At 40.3% G+C, this 17,713-nt stretch overlaps 24 non-coding genes and 37 pseudogenes across 24 annotated transcripts; all 61 read left to right on the plus strand.

The window, feature by feature from the left end:
- Positions 1-163: 163 nt before the first annotated feature.
- On the plus strand, positions 164-282 carry LOC143507387 (5S ribosomal RNA; annotated as a pseudogene).
- A 126-nt stretch (positions 283-408) lies between these two features.
- Positions 409-527, plus strand: LOC143507389 (5S ribosomal RNA; annotated as a pseudogene).
- Positions 528-657: 130 nt separating this feature from the next.
- LOC143507485 (5S ribosomal RNA) lies at positions 658-777 on the plus strand (annotated as a pseudogene).
- A 107-nt stretch (positions 778-884) lies between these two features.
- On the plus strand, positions 885-1,004 carry LOC143507441 (5S ribosomal RNA; annotated as a pseudogene).
- A 127-nt stretch (positions 1,005-1,131) lies between these two features.
- On the plus strand, positions 1,132-1,251 carry LOC143507482 (5S ribosomal RNA). Its single transcript, XR_013128747.1, has one exon. It is a non-coding gene; the product is annotated as a 5S ribosomal RNA (ribosomal RNA).
- A 463-nt stretch (positions 1,252-1,714) lies between these two features.
- LOC143507483 (5S ribosomal RNA) lies at positions 1,715-1,834 on the plus strand. The gene has a single exon (XR_013128748.1). It is a non-coding gene; the product is annotated as a 5S ribosomal RNA (ribosomal RNA).
- A 215-nt stretch (positions 1,835-2,049) lies between these two features.
- LOC143507360 (5S ribosomal RNA) lies at positions 2,050-2,168 on the plus strand (annotated as a pseudogene).
- Positions 2,169-2,293: 125 nt separating this feature from the next.
- On the plus strand, positions 2,294-2,412 carry LOC143507374 (5S ribosomal RNA; annotated as a pseudogene).
- A 126-nt stretch (positions 2,413-2,538) lies between these two features.
- Positions 2,539-2,657, plus strand: LOC143507359 (5S ribosomal RNA). The gene has a single exon (XR_013128701.1). It is a non-coding gene; the product is annotated as a 5S ribosomal RNA (ribosomal RNA).
- Positions 2,658-3,117: 460 nt separating this feature from the next.
- LOC143507484 (5S ribosomal RNA) lies at positions 3,118-3,237 on the plus strand. The gene has a single exon (XR_013128749.1). It is a non-coding gene; the product is annotated as a 5S ribosomal RNA (ribosomal RNA).
- Positions 3,238-3,454: 217 nt separating this feature from the next.
- LOC143507361 (5S ribosomal RNA) lies at positions 3,455-3,573 on the plus strand (annotated as a pseudogene).
- Positions 3,574-3,699: 126 nt separating this feature from the next.
- On the plus strand, positions 3,700-3,818 carry LOC143507390 (5S ribosomal RNA; annotated as a pseudogene).
- A 126-nt stretch (positions 3,819-3,944) lies between these two features.
- LOC143507391 (5S ribosomal RNA) lies at positions 3,945-4,063 on the plus strand (annotated as a pseudogene).
- A 127-nt stretch (positions 4,064-4,190) lies between these two features.
- On the plus strand, positions 4,191-4,309 carry LOC143507470 (5S ribosomal RNA). The gene has a single exon (XR_013128736.1). It is a non-coding gene; the product is annotated as a 5S ribosomal RNA (ribosomal RNA).
- Positions 4,310-4,416: 107 nt separating this feature from the next.
- LOC143507375 (5S ribosomal RNA) lies at positions 4,417-4,535 on the plus strand (annotated as a pseudogene).
- A 132-nt stretch (positions 4,536-4,667) lies between these two features.
- On the plus strand, positions 4,668-4,786 carry LOC143507446 (5S ribosomal RNA). The gene has a single exon (XR_013128712.1). It is a non-coding gene; the product is annotated as a 5S ribosomal RNA (ribosomal RNA).
- Positions 4,787-5,000: 214 nt separating this feature from the next.
- LOC143507392 (5S ribosomal RNA) lies at positions 5,001-5,119 on the plus strand (annotated as a pseudogene).
- Positions 5,120-5,246: 127 nt separating this feature from the next.
- LOC143507457 (5S ribosomal RNA) lies at positions 5,247-5,365 on the plus strand. Its single transcript, XR_013128723.1, has one exon. It is a non-coding gene; the product is annotated as a 5S ribosomal RNA (ribosomal RNA).
- A 214-nt stretch (positions 5,366-5,579) lies between these two features.
- Positions 5,580-5,698, plus strand: LOC143507362 (5S ribosomal RNA; annotated as a pseudogene).
- Positions 5,699-5,823: 125 nt separating this feature from the next.
- On the plus strand, positions 5,824-5,942 carry LOC143507376 (5S ribosomal RNA; annotated as a pseudogene).
- Positions 5,943-6,068: 126 nt separating this feature from the next.
- LOC143507468 (5S ribosomal RNA) lies at positions 6,069-6,187 on the plus strand. Its single transcript, XR_013128734.1, has one exon. It is a non-coding gene; the product is annotated as a 5S ribosomal RNA (ribosomal RNA).
- A 459-nt stretch (positions 6,188-6,646) lies between these two features.
- Positions 6,647-6,765, plus strand: LOC143507480 (5S ribosomal RNA). The gene has a single exon (XR_013128745.1). It is a non-coding gene; the product is annotated as a 5S ribosomal RNA (ribosomal RNA).
- Positions 6,766-6,978: 213 nt separating this feature from the next.
- Positions 6,979-7,097, plus strand: LOC143507363 (5S ribosomal RNA; annotated as a pseudogene).
- Positions 7,098-7,223: 126 nt separating this feature from the next.
- Positions 7,224-7,342, plus strand: LOC143507393 (5S ribosomal RNA; annotated as a pseudogene).
- Positions 7,343-7,468: 126 nt separating this feature from the next.
- LOC143507394 (5S ribosomal RNA) lies at positions 7,469-7,587 on the plus strand (annotated as a pseudogene).
- Positions 7,588-7,714: 127 nt separating this feature from the next.
- On the plus strand, positions 7,715-7,833 carry LOC143507365 (5S ribosomal RNA). The gene has a single exon (XR_013128702.1). It is a non-coding gene; the product is annotated as a 5S ribosomal RNA (ribosomal RNA).
- A 214-nt stretch (positions 7,834-8,047) lies between these two features.
- Positions 8,048-8,166, plus strand: LOC143507395 (5S ribosomal RNA; annotated as a pseudogene).
- A 127-nt stretch (positions 8,167-8,293) lies between these two features.
- On the plus strand, positions 8,294-8,412 carry LOC143507377 (5S ribosomal RNA). The gene has a single exon (XR_013128703.1). It is a non-coding gene; the product is annotated as a 5S ribosomal RNA (ribosomal RNA).
- Positions 8,413-9,116: 704 nt separating this feature from the next.
- Positions 9,117-9,235, plus strand: LOC143507472 (5S ribosomal RNA). Its single transcript, XR_013128737.1, has one exon. It is a non-coding gene; the product is annotated as a 5S ribosomal RNA (ribosomal RNA).
- A 107-nt stretch (positions 9,236-9,342) lies between these two features.
- On the plus strand, positions 9,343-9,461 carry LOC143507378 (5S ribosomal RNA; annotated as a pseudogene).
- Positions 9,462-9,588: 127 nt separating this feature from the next.
- LOC143507388 (5S ribosomal RNA) lies at positions 9,589-9,707 on the plus strand. Its single transcript, XR_013128704.1, has one exon. It is a non-coding gene; the product is annotated as a 5S ribosomal RNA (ribosomal RNA).
- Positions 9,708-9,920: 213 nt separating this feature from the next.
- On the plus strand, positions 9,921-10,039 carry LOC143507396 (5S ribosomal RNA; annotated as a pseudogene).
- Positions 10,040-10,165: 126 nt separating this feature from the next.
- Positions 10,166-10,284, plus strand: LOC143507397 (5S ribosomal RNA; annotated as a pseudogene).
- Positions 10,285-10,411: 127 nt separating this feature from the next.
- On the plus strand, positions 10,412-10,530 carry LOC143507473 (5S ribosomal RNA). The gene has a single exon (XR_013128738.1). It is a non-coding gene; the product is annotated as a 5S ribosomal RNA (ribosomal RNA).
- Positions 10,531-10,637: 107 nt separating this feature from the next.
- Positions 10,638-10,756, plus strand: LOC143507384 (5S ribosomal RNA; annotated as a pseudogene).
- A 127-nt stretch (positions 10,757-10,883) lies between these two features.
- Positions 10,884-11,002, plus strand: LOC143507465 (5S ribosomal RNA). The gene has a single exon (XR_013128731.1). It is a non-coding gene; the product is annotated as a 5S ribosomal RNA (ribosomal RNA).
- A 214-nt stretch (positions 11,003-11,216) lies between these two features.
- LOC143507398 (5S ribosomal RNA) lies at positions 11,217-11,335 on the plus strand (annotated as a pseudogene).
- A 127-nt stretch (positions 11,336-11,462) lies between these two features.
- Positions 11,463-11,581, plus strand: LOC143507474 (5S ribosomal RNA). Its single transcript, XR_013128739.1, has one exon. It is a non-coding gene; the product is annotated as a 5S ribosomal RNA (ribosomal RNA).
- Positions 11,582-11,688: 107 nt separating this feature from the next.
- On the plus strand, positions 11,689-11,807 carry LOC143507379 (5S ribosomal RNA; annotated as a pseudogene).
- A 127-nt stretch (positions 11,808-11,934) lies between these two features.
- On the plus strand, positions 11,935-12,053 carry LOC143507399 (5S ribosomal RNA). Its single transcript, XR_013128705.1, has one exon. It is a non-coding gene; the product is annotated as a 5S ribosomal RNA (ribosomal RNA).
- Positions 12,054-12,267: 214 nt separating this feature from the next.
- Positions 12,268-12,386, plus strand: LOC143507400 (5S ribosomal RNA; annotated as a pseudogene).
- A 127-nt stretch (positions 12,387-12,513) lies between these two features.
- On the plus strand, positions 12,514-12,632 carry LOC143507410 (5S ribosomal RNA). The gene has a single exon (XR_013128706.1). It is a non-coding gene; the product is annotated as a 5S ribosomal RNA (ribosomal RNA).
- A 214-nt stretch (positions 12,633-12,846) lies between these two features.
- LOC143507364 (5S ribosomal RNA) lies at positions 12,847-12,965 on the plus strand (annotated as a pseudogene).
- A 126-nt stretch (positions 12,966-13,091) lies between these two features.
- LOC143507401 (5S ribosomal RNA) lies at positions 13,092-13,210 on the plus strand (annotated as a pseudogene).
- Positions 13,211-13,336: 126 nt separating this feature from the next.
- On the plus strand, positions 13,337-13,455 carry LOC143507402 (5S ribosomal RNA; annotated as a pseudogene).
- A 127-nt stretch (positions 13,456-13,582) lies between these two features.
- LOC143507422 (5S ribosomal RNA) lies at positions 13,583-13,701 on the plus strand. The gene has a single exon (XR_013128707.1). It is a non-coding gene; the product is annotated as a 5S ribosomal RNA (ribosomal RNA).
- A 214-nt stretch (positions 13,702-13,915) lies between these two features.
- LOC143507403 (5S ribosomal RNA) lies at positions 13,916-14,034 on the plus strand (annotated as a pseudogene).
- A 127-nt stretch (positions 14,035-14,161) lies between these two features.
- On the plus strand, positions 14,162-14,280 carry LOC143507434 (5S ribosomal RNA). Its single transcript, XR_013128708.1, has one exon. It is a non-coding gene; the product is annotated as a 5S ribosomal RNA (ribosomal RNA).
- Positions 14,281-14,494: 214 nt separating this feature from the next.
- On the plus strand, positions 14,495-14,613 carry LOC143507366 (5S ribosomal RNA; annotated as a pseudogene).
- A 126-nt stretch (positions 14,614-14,739) lies between these two features.
- Positions 14,740-14,858, plus strand: LOC143507404 (5S ribosomal RNA; annotated as a pseudogene).
- A 126-nt stretch (positions 14,859-14,984) lies between these two features.
- LOC143507405 (5S ribosomal RNA) lies at positions 14,985-15,103 on the plus strand (annotated as a pseudogene).
- Positions 15,104-15,230: 127 nt separating this feature from the next.
- LOC143507475 (5S ribosomal RNA) lies at positions 15,231-15,349 on the plus strand. Its single transcript, XR_013128740.1, has one exon. It is a non-coding gene; the product is annotated as a 5S ribosomal RNA (ribosomal RNA).
- A 107-nt stretch (positions 15,350-15,456) lies between these two features.
- LOC143507385 (5S ribosomal RNA) lies at positions 15,457-15,575 on the plus strand (annotated as a pseudogene).
- Positions 15,576-15,702: 127 nt separating this feature from the next.
- LOC143507466 (5S ribosomal RNA) lies at positions 15,703-15,821 on the plus strand. The gene has a single exon (XR_013128732.1). It is a non-coding gene; the product is annotated as a 5S ribosomal RNA (ribosomal RNA).
- Positions 15,822-16,035: 214 nt separating this feature from the next.
- On the plus strand, positions 16,036-16,154 carry LOC143507406 (5S ribosomal RNA; annotated as a pseudogene).
- A 127-nt stretch (positions 16,155-16,281) lies between these two features.
- On the plus strand, positions 16,282-16,400 carry LOC143507476 (5S ribosomal RNA). The gene has a single exon (XR_013128741.1). It is a non-coding gene; the product is annotated as a 5S ribosomal RNA (ribosomal RNA).
- A 107-nt stretch (positions 16,401-16,507) lies between these two features.
- Positions 16,508-16,626, plus strand: LOC143507380 (5S ribosomal RNA; annotated as a pseudogene).
- Positions 16,627-16,753: 127 nt separating this feature from the next.
- LOC143507442 (5S ribosomal RNA) lies at positions 16,754-16,872 on the plus strand. Its single transcript, XR_013128709.1, has one exon. It is a non-coding gene; the product is annotated as a 5S ribosomal RNA (ribosomal RNA).
- Positions 16,873-17,086: 214 nt separating this feature from the next.
- LOC143507368 (5S ribosomal RNA) lies at positions 17,087-17,205 on the plus strand (annotated as a pseudogene).
- Positions 17,206-17,331: 126 nt separating this feature from the next.
- On the plus strand, positions 17,332-17,450 carry LOC143507407 (5S ribosomal RNA; annotated as a pseudogene).
- Positions 17,451-17,576: 126 nt separating this feature from the next.
- Positions 17,577-17,695, plus strand: LOC143507408 (5S ribosomal RNA; annotated as a pseudogene).
- Positions 17,696-17,713: the final 18 nt, after the last annotated feature.

The following is a 17,713-nucleotide window of genomic DNA, read 5'->3' on the forward strand; positions in this document are numbered from 1 at the left end:
GGGGGACAGCCTTGGGAATACCAGGTGCTGTGTGACTTTTATAGTTGAGTTTGCTGTTTACATTCAATTAGCAAGCTTAAATGTGTTCTGCAAAAAAACTAGCAATTTCTGTTGTTCAGGTTTTGCTCTTGTTATAATTAGATAATCTTTGCATTGTTTTATGGCTTACGGCCACACCAGCCTGAAAACGCCCGATTTCATTTGACCTAGGAAGCTAAATAGGTTTAGGCCAGGTTAATACTTGTATGGGAGACAGCTTGGGAATACCAGGTGCTGTGTGACTTTTATAGTTGAGTTGCTGTTTACATTCAATTAGCAAGCTTAAATGTGTTCTGCAAAAAAACTAGCAATTTCTGTTGTTCAGGTTTTGCTCTTGTTATAATTAGATAATCTTTGCATTGTTTTATGGCTTACGGCCACACCAGCCTGAAAACGCCCGATTTCATTTGACCTAGGAAGCTAAATAGGTTTAGGCCAGGTTAATACTTGTATGGGAGACAGCTTGGGAATACCAGGTGCTGTGTGACTTTTATAGTTGAGTTTGCTATTTACATTCAATTAGCAAGCTTAAAGGTGTTCTGCAAAAAAAACTAGCAATGTCTGTTGTTCAGGTTTTGCTCTCATTATAAATAGGTCAATCTTTGCATTGTTTTACGGCCTTACGGCCACACCAGCCTGAAAACGCCCCGATCTCATTTGAACCTCGGAAGCTAAGCTCGTTGGGCCTGGTTAGTACTTGGATGGGAGACCACCTGGGAATACCAGGTACTGTAAGCCTATTAGATTTAATTATCAAGCTTAAATGTGTTCTGCAAAAATCTAGCAATTTCTGTTGTTCAGGTTTTGCTCTTGTTATAATTAGATAATCTTTGCATTGTTTTATGGCTTACGGCCACACCAGCCTGAAAACGCCCGATCCTATTTGGACCTAGGAAGCTAAATAGGTTTAGGCCAGGTTAATACTTGTATGGGAGACAGCTTGGGAATACCAGGTGCTGTGTGACTTTTATAGTTGAGTTGCTATTTACATTCAATTAGCAAGCTTAAAGGTGTTCTGCAAAAAAAACTAGCAATGTCTGTTGTTCAGGTTTTGCTCTCATTATAAATAGGTCATCTTTGCATTGTTTTACGGCTTACGGCCACACCAGCCTGAAAACGCGCCGATCTCATTTGACCTCGGAAGCTAAGCTCGTTTGGGCCTGGTTAGTACTTGGATGGGAGACCACCTGGGAATACCAGGTGCTGTAAGCCTATTAGATTTAATTATCAAGCTAAATAGGTTTGGGCCAGGTTAATACTTGTATGGGAGACAGCTTGGGAATACCAGGTGCTGTTGTGACTTTTATAGTTGAGTTGCTGTTTACATTCAATTAGCAAGCTTAAATGTGTTCTGCAAAAAAACTAGCAATTTCTGTTGTTCAGGTTTTGCTCTTGTTATAATTAGATCATCTTTGCATTGTTTTATGGCTTACGGCCACACCAGCCTGAAAACGCCCGATTTCATTTGGACCTAGGAAGCTAAATAGGTTTAGGCCAGGTTAATACTTGTATGGGAGACAGCTTGGGAATACCAGGTGCTGTGTGACTTTTATAGTTGAGTTGCTATTTACATTCAATTAGCAAGCTTAAAGGTGTTCTGCAAAAAAAAACTAGCAATGTCTGTTGTTCAGGTTTTGCTCTCATTATAAATAGGTCATCTTTGCATTGTTTTACGGCTTACGGCCACACCAGCCTGAAAACGGCCCGATCTCATTTGACCTCGGAAGCTAAGCTCGTTTGGGCCTGGTTAGTACTTGGATGGGAGACCACCTGGGAATACCAGGTGCTGTAAGCCTATTAGATTTAATTATCAAGCTAAATAGGTTTGGGCCAGGTTAATACTTGTATGGGAGACAGCTTGGGAATACCAGGTGCTGTGTGACTTTTATAGTTGAGTTGCTGTTTACATTCAATTAGCAAGCTTAAATGTGTTCTGCAAAAAAACTAGCAATTTCTGTTGGTTCAGGTTTTGCTCTTGTTATAATTAGATAATCTTTGCATTGTTTTATGGCTTGCGGCCACACCAGCCTGAAAACGCCCGATCTCATTTGACCTCGGAAGCTAAATAGGTTTTGGCCAGGTTAATACTTGTATGGGGGACAGCTTGGGAATACCAGGTGCTGTGTGACTTTTATAGTTGAGTTGCTGTTTACATTCAATTAGCAAGCTTAAATGTGTTCTGCAAAAAACTAGCAATTTCTGTTGTTCAGGTTTTGCTCTTGTTATAATTAGATAATCTTTGCATTGTTTTATGGCTTACGGCCACACCAGCCTGAAAACGCCCGATCCTATTTGACCTAGGAAGCTAAATAGGTTTAGGCCAGGTTAATACTTGTATGGGAGACAGCTTGGGAATACCAGGTGCTGTGTGACTTTATAGTTGAGTTGCTATTTACATTCAATTAGCAAGCTTAAAGGTGTTCTGCAAAAAAAACTAGCAATGTCTGTTGTTCAGGTTTTGCTCTCATTATAAATAGGTCATCTTTGCATTGTTTTACGGCTTACGGCCACACCAGCCTGAAAACGCCCGATCTCATTTGACCTCGGAAGCTAAGCTCGTTTGGGCCTGGTTAGTACTTGGATGGGAGACCACCTGGGAATACCAGGTGCTGTAAGCCTATTAGATTTAATTATCAAGCTAAATAGGTTTGGGCCAGGTTAATACTTGTATGGGAGACAGCTTGGGAATACCAGGTGCTGTGTGACTTTTATAGTTGAGTTGCTGTTTACATTCAATTAGCAAGCTTAAATGTGTTCTGCAAAAAAACTAGCAATTTCTGTTGTTCAGGTTTTGCTCTTGTTATAATTAGATAATCTTTGCATTGTTTTATGGCTTACGGCCACACCAGCCTGAAAACGCCCGATTTCATTTGACCTAGGAAGCTAAATAGGTTTAGGCCAGGTTAATACTTGTATGGGAGACAGCTTGGGAATACCAGGTGCTGTTGTGACTTTATAGTTGAGTTGCTATTTACATTCAATTAGCAAGCTTAAAGGTGTTCTGCAAAAAAAACTAGCAATGTCTGTTGTTCAGGTTTTGCTCTCATTATAAATAGGTCATCTTTGCATTGTTTTACGGCTTACGGCCACACCAGCCTGAAAACGGCCCGATCTCATTTGACCTCGGAAGCTAAGCTCGTTTGGGCCTGGTTAGTACTTGGATGGGAGACCACCTGGGAATACCAGGTGCTGTAAGCCTATTAGATTTAATTATCAAGCTAAATAGGTTTGGGCCAGGTTAATACTTGTATGGGAGACAGCTTGGGAATACCAGGTTGCTGTGTGACTTTTATAGTTGAGTTGCTGTTTACATTCAATTAGCAAGCTTAAAGGTGTTCTGCAAAAAACTAGCAATTTCTGTTGTTCAGGTTTTGCTCTTGTTATAATTAGATAATCTTTGCATTGTTGTTTTATGGCTTGCGGCCACACCAGCCTGAAAACGCCCGATCTCATTTGACCTCGGAAGCTAAATAGGTTTTGGCCAGGTTAATACTTGTATGGGGGACAGCTTGGGAATACCAGGTGCTGTGTGACTTTTATAGTTGAGTTGCTGTTTACATTCAATTAGCAAGCTTAAATGTGTTCTGCAAAAAAACTAGCAATTTCTGTTGTTCAGGTTTTGCTCTTGTTATAATTAGATAATCTTTGCATTGTTTTATGGCTTACGGCCACACCAGCCTGAAAACGCCCGATTTCATTTGACCTAGGAAGCTAAATAGGTTTAGGCCAGGTTAATACTTGTATGGGAGACAGCTTGGGAATACCAGGTGCTGTGTGACTTTTATAGTTGAGTTGCTGTTTACATTCAATTAGCAAGCTTAAATGTGTTCTGCAAAAAAACTAGCAATTTCTGTTGTTCAGGTTTTGCTCTTGTTATAATTAGATAATCTTTGCATTGTTTTATGGCTTACGGCCACACCAGCCTGAAAACGCCCGATTTCATTTGACCTAGGAAGCTAAATAGGTTTAGGCCAGGTTAATACTTGTATGGGAGACAGCTTGGGAATACCAGGTGCTGTGTGACTTTTATAGTTGAGTTGCTATTTACATTCAATTAGCAAGCTTAAAGGTGTTCTGCAAAAAAAACTAGCAATGTCTGTTGTTCAGGTTTTGCTCTCATTATAAATAGGTCATCTTTGCATTGTTTTACGGCTTACGGCCACACCAGCCTGAAAACGCCCGATCTCATTTGACCTCGGAAGCTAAGCTCGTTTGGGCCTGGTTAGTACTTGGATGGGAGACCACCTGGGAATACCAGGTACTGTAAGCCTATTAGATTTAATTATCAAGCTTAAATGTGTTCTGCAAAAATCTAGCAATTTCTGTTGTTCAGGTTTTGCTCTTGTTATAATTAGATAATCTTTGCATTGTTTTATGGCTTACGGCCACACCAGCCTGAAAACGCCCGATCCTATTTGACCTAGGAAGCTAAATAGGTTTAGGCCAGGTTAATACTTGTATGGGAGACAGCTTGGGAATACCAGGTGCTGTGTGACTTTTATAGTTGAGTTGCTATTTACATTCAATTCAATTAGCAAGCTTAAAGGTGTTCTGCAAAAAAAACTAGCAATGTCTGTTGTTCAGGTTTTGCTCTCATTATAAATAGGTCATCTTTGCATTGTTTTACGGCTTACGGCCACACCAGCCTGAAAACGCCCGATCTCATTTGACCTCGGAAGCTAAGCTCGTTTGGGCCTGGTTAGTACTTGGATGGGAGACCACCTGGGAATACCAGGTGCTGTAAGCCTATTAGATTTAATTATCAAGCTAAATAGGTTTGGGCCAGGTTAATACTTGTATGGGAGACAGCTTGGGAATACCAGGTGCTGTGTGACTTTTATAGTTGAGTTGCTGTTTACATTCAATTAGCAAGCTTAAATGTGTTCTGCAAAAAAACTAGCAATTTCTGTTGTTCAGGTTTTGCTCTTGTTATAATTAGATCATCTTTGCATTGTTTTATGGCTTACGGCCACACCAGCCTGAAAACGCCCGATTTCATTTGACCTAGGAAGCTAAATAGGTTTAGGCCAGGTTAATACTTGTATGGGAGACAGCTTGGGAATACCAGGTGCTGTGTGACTTTTATAGTTGAGTTGCTATTTACATTCAATTAGCAAGCTTAAAGGTGTTCTGCAAAAAAAACTAGCAATGTCTGTTGTTCAGGTTTTGCTCTCATTATAAATAGGTCATCTTTGCATTGTTTTACGGCTTACGGCCACACCAGCCTGAAAACGCCCGATCTCATTTGACCTCGGAAGCTAAGCTCGTTTGGGCCTGGTTAGTACTTGGATGGGAGACCACCTGGGAATACCAGGTGCTGTAAGCCTATTAGATTTAATTATCAAGCTAAATAGGTTTGGGCCAGGTTAATACTTGTATGGGAGACAGCTTGGGAATACCAGGTGCTGTGTGACTTTTATAGTTGAGTTGCTGTTTACATTCAATTAGCAAGCTTAAATGTGTTCTGCAAAAAAACTAGCAATTTCTGTTGTTCAGGTTTTGCTCTTGTTATAATTAGATAATCTTTGCATTGTTTTATGGCTTGCGGCCACACCAGCCTGAAAACGCCCGATCTCATTTGACCTCGGAAGCTAAATAGGTTTTGGCCAGGTTAATACTTGTATGGGGGACAGCTTGGGAATACCAGGTGCTGTGTGACTTTTATAGTTGAGTTGCTGTTTACATTCAATTAGCAAGCTTAAATGTGTTCTGCAAAAAACTAGCAATTTCTGTTGTTCAGGTTTTGCTCTTGTTATAATTAGATAATCTTTGCATTGTTTTATGGCTTACGGCCACACCAGCCTGAAAACGCCCGATCCTATTTGACCTAGGAAGCTAAATAGGTTTAGGCCAGGTTAATACTTGTATGGGAGACAGCTTGGGAATACCAGGTGCTGTGTGACTTTTTAGTTGAGTTGCTATTTACATTCAATTAGCAAGCTTAAAGGTGTTCTGCAAAAAAAACTAGCAATGTCTGTTGTTCAGGTTTTGCTCTCATTATAAATAGGTCATCTTTGCATTGTTTTACGGCTTACGGCCACACCAGCCTGAAAACGCCCGATCTCATTTGACCTCGGAAGCTAAGCTCGTTTGGGCCTGGTTAGTACTTGGATGGGAGACCACCTGGGAATACCAGGTGCTGTAAGCCTATTAGATTTAATTATCAAGCTAAATAGGTTTGGGCCAGGTTAATACTTGTATGGGAGACAGCTTGGGAATACCAGGTGCTGTGTGACTTTTATAGTTGAGTTGCTGTTTACATTCAATTAGCAAGCTTAAATGTGTTCTGCAAAAAAACTAGCAATTTCTGTTGTTCAGGTTTTGCTCTTGTTATAATTAGATAATCTTTGCATTGTTTTATGGCTTACGGCCACACCAGCCTGAAAACGCCCGATTTCATTTGACCTAGGAAGCTAAATAGGTTTAGGCCAGGTTAATACTTGTATGGAGACAGCTTGGGAATACCAGGTGCTGTGTGACTTTTATAGTTGAGTTGCTATTTACATTCAATTAGCAAGCTTAAAGGTGTTCTGCAAAAAAAACTAGCAATGTCTGTTGTTCAGGTTTTGCTCTCATTATAAATAGGTCATCTTTGCATTGTTTTACGGCTTACGGCCACACCAGCCTGAAAACGCCCGATCTCATTTGACCTCGGAAGCTAAGCTCGTTTGGGCCTGGTTAGTACTTGGATGGGAGACCACCTGGGAATACCAGGTGCTGTAAGCCTATTAGATTTAATTATCAAGCTAAATAGGTTTGGGCCAGGTTAATACTTGTATGGGAGACAGCTTGGGAATACCAGGTGCTGTGTGACTTTTATAGTTGAGTTGCTGTTTACATTCAATTAGCAAGCTTAAATGTGTTCTGCAAAAAACTAGCAATTTCTGTTGTTCAGGTTTTGCTCTTGTTATAATTAGATAATCTTTGCATTGTTTTATGGCTTGCGGCCACACCAGCCTGAAAACGCCCGATCTCATTTGACCTCGGAAGCTAAATAGGTTTTGGCCAGGTTAATACTTGTATGGGGGACAGCTTGGGAATACCAGGTGCTGTGTGACTTTTATAGTTGAGTTGCTGTTTACATTCAATTAGCAAGCTTAAATGTGTTCTGCAAAAAAACTAGCAATTTCTGTTGTTCAGGTTTTGCTCTTGTTATAATTAGATAATCTTTGCATTGTTTTATGGCTTACGGCCACACCAGCCTGAAAACGCCCGATTTCATTTGACCTAGGAAGCTAAATAGGTTTAGGCCAGGTTAATACTTGTATGGGAGACAGCTTGGGAATACCAGGTGCTGTGTGACTTTTATAGTTGAGTTGCTGTTTACATTCAATTAGCAAGCTTAAATGTGTTCTGCAAAAAAACTAGCAATTTCTGTTGTTCAGGTTTTGCTCTTGTTATAATTAGATAATCTTTGCATTGTTTTATGGCTTACGGCCACACCAGCCTGAAAACGCCCGATTTCATTTGACCTAGGAAGCTAAATAGGTTTAGGCCAGGTTAATACTTGTATGGGAGACAGCTTGGGAATACCAGGTGCTGTGTGACTTTTATAGTTGAGTTGCTATTTACATTCAATTAGCAAGCTTAAAGGTGTTCTGCAAAAAAAACTAGCAATGTCTGTTGTTCAGGTTTTGCTCTCATTATAAATAGGTCATCTTTGCATTGTTTTACGGCTTACGGCCACACCAGCCTGAAAACGCCCGATCTCATTTGACCTCGGAAGCTAAGCTCGTTTGGGCCTGGTTAGTACTTGGATGGGAGACCACCTGGGAATACCAGGTGCTGTAAGCCTATTAGATTTAATTATCAAGCTAAATAGGTTTGGGCCAGGTTAATACTTGTATGGGAGACAGCTTGGGAATACCAGGTGCTGTGTGACTTTTATAGTTGAGTTGCTGTTTACATTCAATTAGCAAGCTTAAATGTGTTCTGCAAAAAAACTAGCAATTTCTGTTGTTCAGGTTTTGCTCTTGTTATAATTAGATCATCTTTGCATTGTTTTATGGCTTACGGCCACACCAGCCTGAAAACGCCCGATTTCATTTGACCTAGGAAGCTAAATAGGTTTAGGCCAGGTTAATACTTGTATGGGAGACAGCTTGGGAATACCAGGTGCTGTGTGACTTTTATAGTTGAGTTGCTATTTACATTCAATTAGCAAGCTTAAAGGTGTTCTGCAAAAAAAACTAGCAATGTCTGTTGTTCAGGTTTTGCTCTCATTATAAATAGGTCATCTTTGCATTGTTTTACGGCTTACGGCCACACCAGCCTGAAAACGCCCGATCTCATTTGACCTCGGAAGCTAAGCTCGTTTGGGCCTGGTTAGTACTTGGATGGGAGACCACCTGGGAATACCAGGTGCTGTAAGCCTATTAGATTTAATTATCAAGCTAAATAGGTTTGGGCCAGGTTAATACTTGTATGGGAGACAGCTTGGGAATACCAGGTGCTGTGTGACTTTTATAGTTGAGTTGCTGTTTACATTCAATTAGCAAGCTTAAATGTGTTCTGCAAAAAAACTAGCAATTTCTGTTGTTCAGGTTTTGCTCTTGTTATAATTAGATAATCTTTGCATTGTTTTATGGCTTGCGGCCACACCAGCCTGAAAACGCCCGATCTCATTTGACCTCGGAAGCTAAATAGCTTTTGGCCAGGTTAATACTTGTATGGGGGACAGCTTGGGAATACCAGGTGCAGTGTGACTTTTATAGTTGAGTTGCTGTTTACATTCAATTAGCAAGCTTAAATGTGTTCTGCAAAAAACTAGCAATTTCTGTTGTTCAGGTTTTGCTCTTGTTATAATTAGATAATCTTTGCATTGTTTTATGGCTTACGGCCACACCAGCCTGAAAACGCCCGATTTCATTTGACCTAGGAAGCTAAATAGGTTTAGGCCAGGTTAATACTTATATGGGAGACAGCTTGGGAATACCAGGTGCTGTGTGACTTTTATAGTTGAGTTGCTATTTACATTCAATTAGCAAGCTTAAAGGTGTTCTGCAAAAAAAACTAGCAATGTCTGTTGTTCAGGTTTTGCTCTCATTATAAATAGGTCATCTTTGCATTGTTTTACGGCTTACGGCCACACCAGCCTGAAAACGCCCGATCTCATTTGACCTCGGAAGCTAAGCTCGTTTGGGCCTGGTTAGTACTTGGATGGGAGACCACCTGGGAATACCAGGTACTGTAAGCCTATTAGATTTAATTATCAAGCTTAAATGTGTTCTGCAAAAATCTAGCAATTTCTGTTGTTCAGGTTTTGCTCTTGTTATAATTAGATAATCTTTGCATTGTTTTATGGCTTACGGCCACACCAGCCTGAAAACGCCCGATCCTATTTGACCTAGGAAGCTAAATAGGTTTAGGCCAGGTTAATACTTGTATGGGAGACAGCTTGGGAATACCAGGTGCTGTGTGACTTTTATAGTTGAGTTGCTATTTACATTCAATTAGCAAGCTTAAAGGTGTTCTGCAAAAAAAACTAGCAATGTCTGTTGTTCAGGTTTTGCTCTCATTATAAATAGGTCATCTTTGCATTGTTTTACGGCTTACGGCCACACCAGCCTGAAAACGCCCGATCTCATTTGACCTCGGAAGCTAAGCTCGTTTGGGCCTGGTTAGTACTTGGATGGGAGACCACCTGGGAATACCAGGTGCTGTAAGCCTATTAGATTTAATTATCAAGCTAAATAGGTTTGGGCCAGGTTAATACTTGTATGGGAGACAGCTTGGGAATACCAGGTGCTGTGTGACTTTTATAGTTGAGTTGCTGTTTACATTCAATTAGCAAGCTTAAATGTGTTCTGCAAAAAACTAGCAATTTCTGTTGTTCAGGTTTTGCTCTTGTTATAATTAGATAATCTTTGCATTGTTTTATGGCTTACGGCCACACCAGCCTGAAAACGCCCGATTTCATTTGACCTAGGAAGCTAAATAGGTTTAGGCCAGGTTAATACTTGTATGGGAGACAGCTTGGGAATACCAGGTGCTGTGTGACTTTTATAGTTGAGTTGCTGTTTACATTCAATTAGCAAGCTTAAATGTGTTCTGCAAAAAAACTAGCAATTTCTGTTGTTCAGGTTTTGCTCTTGTTATAATTAGATAATCTTTGCATTGTTTTATGGCTTACGGCCACACCAGCCTGAAAACGCCCGATTTCATTTGACCTAGGAAGCTAAATAGGTTTAGGCCAGGTTAATACTTGTATGGGAGACAGCTTGGGAATACCAGGTGCTGTGTGACTTTTATAGTTGAGTTGCTATTTACATTCAATTAGCAAGCTTAAAGGTGTTCTGCAAAAAAAACTAGCAATGTCTGTTGTTCAGGTTTTGCTCTCATTATAAATAGGTCATCTTTGCATTGTTTTACGGCTTACGGCCACACCAGCCTGAAAACGCCCGATCTCATTTGACCTCGGAAGCTAAGCTCGTTTGGGCCTGGTTAGTACTTGGATGGGAGACCACCTGGGAATACCAGGTACTGTAAGCCTATTAGATTTAATTATCAAGCTTAAATGTGTTCTGCAAAAATCTAGCAATTTCTGTTGTTCAGGTTTTGCTCTTGTTATAATTAGATAATCTTTGCATTGTTTTATGGCTTACAGCCACACCAGCCTGAAAACGCCCGATCCTATTTGACCTAGGAAGCTAAATAGGTTTAGGCCAGGTTAATACTTGTATGGGAGACAGCTTGGGAATACCAGGTGCTGTGTGACTTTTATAGTTGAGTTGCTATTTACATTCAATTAGCAAGCTTAAAGGTGTTCTGCAAAAAAAACTAGCAATGTCTGTTGTTCAGGTTTTGCTCTCATTATAAATAGGTCATCTTTGCATTGTTTTATGGCTTACGGCCACACCAGCCTGAAAACGCCCGATCTCATTTGACCTCGGAAGCTAAGCTTGTTTGGGCCTGGTTAGTACTTGGATGGGAGACCACCTGGGAATACCAGGTGCTGTAAGCCTATTAGATTTAATTATCAAGCTAAATAGGTTTGGGCCAGGTTAATACTTGTATGGGAGACAGCTTGGGAATACCAGGTGCTGTGTGACTTTTATAGTTGAGTTGCTGTTTACATTCAATTAGCAAGCTTAAATGTGTTCTGCAAAAAAACTAGCAATTTCTGTTGTTCAGGTTTTGCTCTTGTTATAATTAGATAATCTTTGCATTGTTTTATGGCTTACGGCCACACCAGCCTGAAAACGCCCGATTTCATTTGACCTAGGAAGCTAAATAGGTTTAGGCCAGGTTAATACTTGTATGGGAGACAGCTTGGGAATACCAGGTGCTGTGTGACTTTTATAGTTGAGTTGCTATTTACATTCAATTAGCAAGCTTAAAGGTGTTCTGCAAAAAAAACTAGCAATGTCTGTTGTTCAGGTTTTGCTCTCATTATAAATAGGTCATCTTTGCATTGTTTTACGGCTTACGGCCACACCAGCCTGAAAACGCCCGATCTCATTTGACCTCGGAAGCTAAGCTCGTTTGGGCCTGGTTAGTACTTGGATGGGAGACCACCTGGGAATACCAGGTACTGTAAGCCTATTAGATTTAATTATCAAGCTTAAATGTGTTCTGCAAAAATCTAGCAATTTCTGTTGTTCAGGTTTTGCTCTTGTTATAATTAGATAATCTTTGCATTGTTTTATGGCTTACGGCCACACCAGCCTGAAAACGCCCGATCCTATTTGACCTAGGAAGCTAAATAGGTTTAGGCCAGGTTAATACTTGTATGGGAGACAGCTTGGGAATACCAGGTGCTGTGTGACTTTTATAGTTGAGTTGCTATTTACATTCAATTAGCAAGCTTAAAGGTGTTCTGCAAAAAAAACTAGCAATGTCTGTTGTTCAGGTTTTGCTCTCATTATAAATAGGTCATCTTTGCATTGTTTTACGGCTTACGGCCACACCAGCCTGAAAACGCCCGATCTCATTTGACCTCGGAAGCTAAGCTCGTTTGGGCCTGGTTAGTACTTGGATGGGAGACCACCTGGGAATACCAGGTGCTGTAAGCCTATTAGATTTAATTATCAAGCTAAATAGGTTTGGGCCAGGTTAATACTTGTATGGGAGACAGCTTGGGAATGCCAGGTGCTGTGTGACTTTTATAGTTGAGTTGCTGTTTACATTCAATTAGCAAGCTTAAATGTGTTCTGCAAAAAAACTAGCAATTTCTGTTGTTCAGGTTTTGCTCTTGTTATAATTAGATAATCTTTGCATTGTTTTATGGCTTACGGCCACACCAGCCTGAAAACGCCCGATTTCATTTGACCTAGGAAGCTAAATAGGTTTAGGCCAGGTTAATACTTGTATGGGAGACAGCTTGGGAATACCAGGTGCTGTGTGACTTTTATAGTTGAGTTGCTATTTACATTCAATTAGCAAGCTTAAAGGTGTTCTGCAAAAAAAACTAGCAATGTCTGTTGTTCAGGTTTTGCTCTCATTATAAATAGGTCATCTTTGCATTGTTTTACGGCTTACGGCCACACCAGCCTGAAAACGCCCGATCTCATTTGACCTCGGAAGCTAAGCTCGTTTGGGCCTGGTTAGTACTTGGATGGGAGACCACCTGGGAATACCAGGTGCTGTAAGCCTATTAGATTTAATTATCAAGCTAAATAGGTTTGGGCCAGGTTAATACTTGTATGGGAGACAGCTTGGGAATACCAGGTGCTGTGTGACTTTTATAGTTGAGTTGCTGTTTACATTCAATTAGCAAGCTTAAATGTGTTCTGCAAAAAAACTAGCAATTTCTGTTGTTCAGGTTTTGCTCTTGTTATAATTAGATAATCTTTGCATTGTTTTATGGCTTGCGGCCACACCAGCCTGAAAACGCCCGATCTCATTTGACCTCGGAAGCTAAATAGGTTTTGGCCAGGTTAATACTTGTATGGGGGACAGCTTGGGAATACCAGGTGCTGTGTGACTTTTATAGTTGAGTTGCTGTTTACATTCAATTAGCAAGCTTAAATGTGTTCTGCAAAAAAACTAGCAATTTCTGTTGTTCAGGTTTTGCTCTTGTTATAATTAGATAATCTTTGCATTGTTTTATGGCTTACGGCCACACCAGCCTGAAAACGCCCGATTTCATTTGACCTAGGAAGCTAAATAGGTTTAGGCCAGGTTAATACTTGTATGGGAGACAGCTTGGGAATACCAGGTGCTGTGTGACTTTTATAGTTGAGTTGCTGTTTACATTCAATTAGCAAGCTTAAATGTGTTCTGCAAAAAAACTAGCAATTTCTGTTGTTCAGGTTTTGCTCTTGTTATAATTAGATAATCTTTGCATTGTTTTATGGCTTACGGCCACACCAGCCTGAAAACGCCCGATTTCATTTGACCTAGGAAGCTAAATAGGTTTAGGCCAGGTTAATACTTGTATGGGAGACAGCTTGGGAATACCAGGTGCTGTGTGACTTTTATAGTTGAGTTGCTATTTACATTCAATTAGCAAGCTTAAAGGTGTTCTGCAAAAAAAACTAGCAATGTCTGTTGTTCAGGTTTTGCTCTCATTATAAATAGGTCATCTTTGCATTGTTTTACGGCTTACGGCCACACCAGCCTGAAAACGCCCGATCTCATTTGACCTCGGAAGCTAAGCTCGTTTGGGCCTGGTTAGTACTTGGATGGGAGACCACCTGGGAATACCAGGTGCTGTAAGCCTATTAGATTTAATTATCAAGCTAAATAGGTTTGGGCCAGGTTAATACTTGTATGGGAGACAGCTTGGGAATGCCAGGTGCTGTGTGACTTTTATAGTTGAGTTGCTGTTTACATTCAATTAGCAAGCTTAAATGTGTTCTGCAAAAAAACTAGCAATTTCTGTTGTTCAGGTTTTGCTCTTGTTATAATTAGATAATCTTTGCATTGTTTTATGGCTTACGGCCACACCAGCCTGAAAACGCCCGATTTCATTTGACCTAGGAAGCTAAATAGGTTTAGGCCAGGTTAATACTTGTATGGGAGACAGCTTGGGAATACCAGGTGCTGTGTGACTTTTATAGTTGAGTTGCTATTTACATTCAATTAGCAAGCTTAAAGGTGTTCTGCAAAAAAAACTAGCAATGTCTGTTGTTCAGGTTTTGCTCTCATTATAAATAGGTCATCTTTGCATTGTTTTACGGCTTACGGCCACACCAGCCTGAAAACGCCCGATCTCATTTGACCTCGGAAGCTAAGCTCGTTTGGGCCTGGTTAGTACTTGGATGGGAGACCACCTGGGAATACCAGGTGCTGTAAGCCTATTAGATTTAATTATCAAGCTAAATAGGTTTGGGCCAGGTTAATACTTGTATGGGAGACAGCTTGGGAATACCAGGTGCTGTGTGACTTTTATAGTTGAGTTGCTGTTTACATTCAATTAGCAAGCTTAAATGTGTTCTGCAAAAAAACTAGCAATTTCTGTTGTTCAGGTTTTGCTCTTGTTATAATTAGATAATCTTTGCATTGTTTTATGGCTTGCGGCCACACCAGCCTGAAAACGCCCGATCTCATTTGACCTCGGAAGCTAAATAGGTTTTGGCCAGGTTAATACTTGTATGGGGGACAGCTTGGGAATACCAGGTGCTGTGTGACTTTTATAGTTGAGTTGCTGTTTACATTCAATTAGCAAGCTTAAATGTGTTCTGCAAAAAAACTAGCAATTTCTGTTGTTCAGGTTTTGCTCTTGTTATAATTAGATAATCTTTGCATTGTTTTATGGCTTACGGCCACACCAGCCTGAAAACGCCCGATTTCATTTGACCTAGGAAGCTAAATAGGTTTAGGCCAGGTTAATACTTGTATGGGAGACAGCTTGGGAATACCAGGTGCTGTGTGACTTTTATAGTTGAGTTGCTGTTTACATTCAATTAGCAAGCTTAAATGTGTTCTGCAAAAAAACTAGCAATTTCTGTTGTTCAGGTTTTGCTCTTGTTATAATTAGATAATCTTTGCATTGTTTTATGGCTTACGGCCACACCAGCCTGAAAACGCCCGATTTCATTTGACCTAGGAAGCTAAATAGGTTTAGGCCAGGTTAATACTTGTATGGGAGACAGCTTGGGAATACCAGGTGCTGTGTGACTTTTATAGTTGAGTTGCTATTTACATTCAATTAGCAAGCTTAAAGGTGTTCTGCAAAAAAAACTAGCAATGTCTGTTGTTCAGGTTTTGCTCTCATTATAAATAGGTCATCTTTGCATTGTTTTACGGCTTACGGCCACACCAGCCTGAAAACGCCCGATCTCATTTGACCTCGGAAGCTAAGCTCGTTTGGGCCTGGTTAGTACTTGGATGGGAGACCACCTGGGAATACCAGGTACTGTAAGCCTATTAGATTTAATTATCAAGCTTAAATGTGTTCTGCAAAAATCTAGCAATTTCTGTTGTTCAGGTTTTGCTCTTGTTATAATTAGATAATCTTTGCATTGTTTTATGGCTTACAGCCACACCAGCCTGAAAACGCCCGATCCTATTTGACCTAGGAAGCTAAATAGGTTTAGGCCAGGTTAATACTTGTATGGGAGACAGCTTGGGAATACCAGGTGCTGTGTGACTTTTATAGTTGAGTTGCTATTTACATTCAATTAGCAAGCTTAAAGGTGTTCTGCAAAAAAAACTAGCAATGTCTGTTGTTCAGGTTTTGCTCTCATTATAAATAGGTCATCTTTGCATTGTTTTATGGCTTACGGCCACACCAGCCTGAAAACGCCCGATCTCATTTGACCTCGGAAGCTAAGCTTGTTTGGGCCTGGTTAGTACTTGGATGGGAGACCACCTGGGAATACCAGGTGCTGTAAGCCTATTAGATTTAATTATCAAGCTAAATAGGTTTGGGCCAGGTTAATACTTGTATGGGAGACAGCTTGGGAATACCAGGTGCTGTGTGACTTTTATAGTTGAGTTGCTGTTTACATTCAATTAGCAAGCTTAAATGTGTTCTGCAAAAAAACTAGCAATTTCTGTTGTTCAGGTTTTGCTCTTGTTATAATTAGATAATCTTTGCATTGTTTTATGGCTTACGGCCACACCAGCCTGAAAACGCCCGATTTCATTTGACCTAGGAAGCTAAATAGGTTTAGGCCAGGTTAATACTTGTATGGGAGACAGCTTGGGAATACCAGGTGCTGTGTGACTTTTATAGTTGAGTTGCTATTTACATTCAATTAGCAAGCTTAAAGGTGTTCTGCAAAAAAAACTAGCAATGTCTGTTGTTCAGGTTTTGCTCTCATTATAAATAGGTCATCTTTGCATTGTTTTACGGCTTACGGCCACACCAGCCTGAAAACGCCCGATCTCATTTGACCTCGGAAGCTAAGCTCGTTTGGGCCTGGTTAGTACTTGGATGGGAGACCACCTGGGAATACCAGGTACTGTAAGCCTATTAGATTTAATTATCAAGCTTAAATGTGTTCTGCAAAAATCTAGCAATTTCTGTTGTTCAGGTTTTGCTCTTGTTATAATTAGATAATCTTTGCATTGTTTTATGGCTTACGGCCACACCAGCCTGAAAACGCCCGATCCTATTTGACCTAGGAAGCTAAATAGGTTTAGGCCAGGTTAATACTTGTATGGGAGACAGCTTGGGAATACCAGGTGCTGTGTGACTTTTATAGTTGAGTTGCTATTTACATTCAATTAGCAAGCTTAAAGGTGTTCTGCAAAAAAAACTAGCAATGTCTGTTGTTCAGGTTTTGCTCTCATTATAAATAGGTCATCTTTGCATTGTTTTACGGCTTACGGCCACACCAGCCTGAAAACGCCCGATCTCATTTGACCTCGGAAGCTAAGCTCGTTTGGGCCTGGTTAGTACTTGGATGGGAGACCACCTGGGAATACCAGGTGCTGTAAGCCTATTAGATTTAATTATCAAGCTAAATAGGTTTGGGCCAGGTTAATACTTGTATGGGAGACAGCTTGGGAATACCAGGTGCTGTGTGACTTTTATAGTTGAGTTGCTGTTTACATTCAATTAGCAAGCTTAAATGTGTTCTGCAAAAAAACTAGCAATTTCTGTTGTTCAGGTTTTGCTCTTGTTATAATTAGATAATCTTTGCATTGTTTTATGGCTTGCGGCCACACCAGCCTGAAAACGCCCGATCTCATTTGACCTCGGAAGCTAAATAGGTTTTGGCCAGGTTAATACTTGTATGGGGGACAGCTTGGGAATACCAGGTGCTGTGTGACTTTTATAGTTGAGTTGCTGTTTACATTCAATTAGCAAGCTTAAATGTGTTCTGCAAAAAAACTAGCAATTTCTGTTGTTCAGGTTTTGCTCTTGTTATAATTAGATAATCTTTGCATTGTTTTATGGCTTACGGCCACACCAGCCTGAAAACGCCCGATTTCATTTGACCTAGGAAGCTAAATAGGTTTAGGCCAGGTTAATACTTGTATGGGAGACAGCTTGGGAATACCAGGTGCTGTGTGACTTTTATAGTTGAGTTGCTGTTTACATTCAATTAGCAAGCTTAAATGTGTTCTGCAAAAAAACTAGCAATTTCTGTTGTTCAGGTTTTGCTCTTGTTATAATTAGATAATCTTTGCATTGTTTTATGGCTTACGGCCACACCAGCCTGAAAACGCCCGATTTCATTTGACCTAGGAAGCTAAATAGGTTTAGGCCAGGTTAATACTTGTATGGGAGACAGCTTGGGAATACCAGGTGCTGTGTGACTTTTATAGTTGAGTTGCT

Source organism: Brachyhypopomus gauderio, unplaced genomic scaffold (genome assembly GCF_052324685.1).
Source record: "Brachyhypopomus gauderio isolate BG-103 unplaced genomic scaffold, BGAUD_0.2 sc687, whole genome shotgun sequence".
Lineage (NCBI taxonomy): Eukaryota > Metazoa > Chordata > Actinopteri > Gymnotiformes > Hypopomidae > Brachyhypopomus > Brachyhypopomus gauderio.